The sequence below is a fragment of the Megascapheus bottae genome, chromosome 11, assembly GCF_031878675.1.
Source record: "Megascapheus bottae isolate mThoBot1 chromosome 11, mThoBot2.hap1, whole genome shotgun sequence".
Lineage (NCBI taxonomy): Eukaryota > Metazoa > Chordata > Mammalia > Rodentia > Geomyidae > Megascapheus > Megascapheus bottae.
Window position 1 is genome coordinate 15,599,365 of NC_143519.1, and position 5,442 is coordinate 15,604,806.

Below are 5,442 nucleotides of genomic sequence, written 5' to 3' on the forward strand. Positions count from 1 at the left end.
TTAACATGTTAAAAATAAAAATTTTAGGTGATTTTTAATGTATTGCTGATAATATTTTAAAATTCTCCATAAGTGTCTCAATTTTTCCCCAATGTCTGTGAAATGTCAATGACTCCTTTTTATTTCAGATTATGTTTTCCAGTGCTTCCATAGAGAGTAGCTTTGAAAGAGAGTCTTACTGTCAATACTAGTTATTCTTTGGGAAACTGTTTAAGAAAGCACAACAAAATTTAATTCCCTAGTACCTACCAGAAGTAATAAAAGCCTTAGAATCTGACTTAGGAATTTCCATTATTATGAGAAGAATTAGACTTCTTTAAAAGCTATCTGGTGTGTAAAGTATTTCATTTGTCAAAGGCATGGGATAATAGTATAAAGTATTAGATAATAATATGTAAATCCCCAAATGAGTGGCTCATATTTGTAATCCTAGTCAATCAGGAAGCTGACTATCATAGTTCAAAGTCAATCAGAGTAGGAAAGTGAGTGAAACTCTTTTCTTCCAGGGTTTGACATTTATTTATTAGATGGAAGAAGGTCATTTAAGGAGAGGAAAGAGAGTCAAAATATGTGTTTAGCTTAGTAATACAGGCATTGGTGCTTACAACAACATTATTCAATACATCATGGAGACAGGCCACCTACAATTATAAAGATGCTTGCAAGTCGTGCTCGCTTCGGCAGCACATATACTAAACTTGGAACGATACAGAGAAGATTAGCATGGCCCCTGCGCAAGGATGACACGCAAATTCGTGAAGCGTTCCATATTTTTTTACAGTATCTCACTTTGTTACCTGATATATCGGATATATTTGTATTTGGTTATTTGAAATTGGATAGGGAACGGGGGAAAACAATATGAGGGATGGGGGTCGGGGGGAGGGAAATGGGGACCAAGACATGTGAAAGGGTATCAATGTATGGGAATTAATGCACCATCTATCTGGCAAATATCATGTAACCCTTCTACTAATTACAATAAAAATATATGAAACAATATGCTTGCAAGTCATTAAAAATTAAGCCAAAATGCTTAGAAAATAATTATAGAGAATTACAAAGCAGTTCAAAGTAATTCTCCACTTCACCCACTTTGTGTGGTTGGCTCACCAGCTTACACTAGTATTTGTGTTTCTCATGAGTAGCAACACATTTACACACAAAAAACATACAAAGTATGTAAAATATTTTATAAATTTTAGGTAATATAAATATATTCATTAGACTTCAGTTCTTTTTTTAAAATTTTATTCTATTGTCATGTAATATAGAGAGAGCAGTTACAGTGACATTCCTCAGGTAGTAGGTACATTACTTCTCCCACATTGATAACCGTTCTCATGTCTTGTCCCCATTTCCCTCCCCCACCCCATCCCAATTATCTTGTTTTCCTCTCTTCCCTCCTCTATTTTAAATAAACATATAAACAATATACCAGGTAACAAAATACAGTATCAGATACAAAATCAGATAGAGTCTCATGAAATTAACCATAAGGGCAACAAAAGAGAAGAGAAATAACAGTACATTTGGAACAACAATCACACAAGATAATCTTGTTTCCATAACCTGAGTTCATTTAATTTAGTCTCTCCTATAGGACCTTATTTACATAGATTTTAAGCTTTTGTACTCCTCTTCTAGGATAATCCTAGATGTGTACTAATTATTACAAATGAGGGAAACTATTGAGCCTATTTGGGTCTTGCTTACTTTACTTAATATGATTTTTTTCTAAGTATTTTTTTTGCTAATCTCCCACTGGAGTGTTTGTTTTTATTATAAATTACATACATTTTATATATGGCTTTGCTTATCATTCTTAATTTCTTCAAGCAGCACAATTACATAAAGTTTTATAAACTACTTGATCTGCTCATGAGGGATGCAAATAGCACTGCAAGGCAACAAGGGTGCATGTTGAAGGAAAGGAAGATAGCTCTACTCAGGAATCTTGTTGCAGACTCTGCCATGCAGAAATTGTCAGTGATTGAGTAGGTTGTAAAAGTTGCTGGAACACAGTGAACTGGAAAGGTAAAGTGGCATCGCGTAGATATCATTAGGTATCATACACTAGAAAGCAAATATGAGTACGTGGCTTTTACTCTCTATAAGTGGAAATCCACAAACTAGGGAACAAAAGAAGAAGCCACTTCCTTCCTGCTTCCCACTTGTCTTGAGAGGATTTGTACTTTCTTAACGCTGGACTGCAAAAGTTTGAAGTTGTCACTGAAGAAGGAAAGGGGGTCTGGTTGAAAGGACTCCACAAGAATAAGTTCTGTAAGTGATGATTACAGATGAGTAACTAAGACTTCCCTGCTTATGCTAAGCAGGCAAGGGAAGAATCGTGATTTTGCAAAGTACACTTGACCATGCTGAACTGAAGGAAGGAGGATGTTGTCTGAAAACAAGAGCAGGCATCACTGCAAGATTCTCTCAATCTATTTCATATGACAGGATTTCTTCCTATAGAGAACTGGGTATTATTTGATCATATGTGCAAACAGCACTGAATTTTCTTCATCCATTCAACCATTAAAGGTCATTAGGCTGCCTCTCCATTTTATCTGTTGTGACTAAGATGAAATAAAATAATTAACAATGAAAATGAGAGTACAGATATCTTTCACAAATCCCATTTTGTTTCATTTCCTTTAGAATTTATTTATCATGTGTCATTTATTTTAAAATGTCTTGTACATTGAAATGTACATAGAGATCTGATTATCATGAGTGCTTTGATTCTATTAACAGGATACTTCTCTATAATTAAAAAATAGAATGTGAATATGATTAACTCATATTATTCATGTCTTCCAGTTTTTATATGAATAAAATATCATCTATAATTACTTAAACTTGCATTTAAAAAAACATGATAATTGTGAATAACATCTCTCTGTAATTATTATTTTCAACATGCAGCTAAATTTTTAAATAAATAAAATTAGGCTGTCAAAATAATCTGTGCTGCAATCTATTTATCTTGCTTATCTCTTTTTTACATATTTATTATTGCTATTGAGTTAAAATACTTTAATGTATCAAGGTAAAACCATTTGTATTGTCATAACTTTTTGTGAATTTTTAATTTTTCTCCTTAAAAAATCCAATTCTCTCTTCAAATATCTAACCTGTGTGAATTGGAGTGTCATAGCTTTTGATAAGAACAAAGTTTAATTTTCTTGTATTTTTTTTCAAAACAGGAGGTGATTATATTTGCTGACAAATAAATATTTTCTTATATAATTGTCAAAATAATAAGTAAACAACAGCAAGAACAAAATCACATAAGGTATAAACTATATTCACAGGAATATATCATTTTAGAATGGATCCAGCCTCATTTAATCTAGAATTTTTCCAGCCTTTTGCTTAATGCACCTTTTTTCCATGAGTGTTTTTGGAGTAAGATGTGTGGAATATCAATTGCTCAGTACCTGCTGCTACTTGTGATTAAGAGACAGACACTGTTGAAAGGAAATTGTCTTGTAATTACTACTAAAGCAGGTAATCAACAGAAGCACTTTTTGTATTTTAAAGACAGAGAGAACAAAATTAAAGTAGAACCTTTATTTGAACATCACAACTCATTTAACATAAAATTCTTTTCATGAAATCTTTACCACCCACTGTGATGTTTCCTGCCCTGTTTGTGAGTAACTAATCTGAACTTTTAAAACCTTATATCCTCTTGAAAAAATGCCAGAAATACAGAAGGTTTTTTTAAGTCCTCGTTATTGGATTGTTTTTCAATAATTAGCATATAAGTGGATTCCATCATCTTTAATATCAAGGTTTTCAACTTGTTTTTCTCCTATCTCTCCTTAATAATTATCCATATACTTAAATCTTTCAAGCTTTACTAGAATGATCATACCAGAACACAAACATTTTCTAAAACTGAAGAAATAGCATTTGAGAATTACTTACATGCATTTAAATGCATGGAGATTCATGAAGGAAAATAGAAGAGATTTAATTAAGGGATTTTGTCCCTAACTTTTCTTTTATTGTGGTAACTTTAAAATGTTTAACCTAAAGAGTCCCAAGTGATAAAAATGAACTGTGTTATCCAATTTTATATGTGAAAGTCAAACAAAAATGGTTTAACCTACAACTAGAAAAGTCTGCTCATTTATGTACAGAAAATTGATCAAATTAACAGATTCAGCAGAAGAATTCAATAATGTTCAACTATTCTGTTTTGTTTGTTCATTTTTAAGCTGTACAATTGTGTATACAAAGTGCAATCAAGGGAAGAGCATTGGGCAGAACAAGCAGTCAATAACTGGAGTGCATAGTGGTAACATCCAGAAAGGAAAAAATGTAAGGGAAGACTCCTATTACATAGATTACTATTCAAGGATTCTGCATAGGACCATGGAGACTTGCATCACTGTAGAATTTCTACTTTACTATAATAGTCTTTACGAACTGGTATGATGTTATACTGGATCCTAAGAATCTTATGCAATAATGAAACATGAAACCTGCTATTGCCTAACATCAGAATGATACACAGTAACTATTGAATCATCTTTCCTTAGTTTGCTAAATGCCTGGTTGTTAAGGTGTGGCTCCGTATGACATACAATATATTAACAAAATATACATGAGGTCTGATCTCAATTTATATTCTGCATAAATCTTCCATTATAATATAAAAATTCAAGTTATCTTTCAGGAAGGTGTGTGTGTGTGTGTGTGTGTGTGTGTGTGTGTGTGTGTGACATATGTGGATATGTCTACTATTCACTTAGATTTTGCTAAATAAAATACATTAATTGTTACTGATAATATGACTGTTTTGCTGCTGATTGAGCAGAGCCAACTCTGAGACTATGTACTCTTTGTCTAGTTAGATTTTATGCATATATGCCTTTCATTTGTCAGCAGGCATTTTATGGATTATGTTCCCCAAATGATTGCATATTAATTTTAAATCACCAGACAGGGATGGTAGTTTTGTATTTTCACACATTTTAAAATCAGGTTTGTTGTTTTCTTATTACTATGTTTAAATTTTTATTTTGTAGTTTGGATTAGAGCCTTTATTGGCTATGTCTTTTGCAAAGAATTTTCTTACTATTAGTTTTTCATTTTAGCACAAATAATTTTTCAACTTAATGTAAAAATTGCTCAAGTATACCAAAACTATATATATATATATATATATATATATATATATATATGGATATGGGTTCCAAGAATATGTGTATTTTATTGGGTCAACTACTTTTATGTTTTCAAGCTGTGTTGTCTAAATTGCCATTTATAATAGTGTATGGAATTTGTAAGGGCTCAAAAAGGCTTTGATATGAGCAAAGAGTAAGTGGCAATCTTTTTCTAAAGGGGGATTAGAACTGATATTGGATTAAAAGGACCTAAAAGTCTAGCTTTTAAAGCACCTGAAAGGATAATGGTAAACCATCTAAT

The 5,442-nt window shown here is 32.0% G+C and overlaps 1 non-coding gene across 1 annotated transcript; it reads left to right on the top strand.

Moving 5' to 3' along the window:
- Positions 1-668: 668 nt before the first annotated feature.
- Positions 669-775, top strand: LOC150056776 (U6 spliceosomal RNA). Its single transcript, XR_016537211.1, has one exon. It is a non-coding gene; the product is annotated as a U6 spliceosomal RNA (small nuclear RNA).
- The last annotated feature ends 4,667 nt before the right edge of the window (positions 776-5,442 follow it).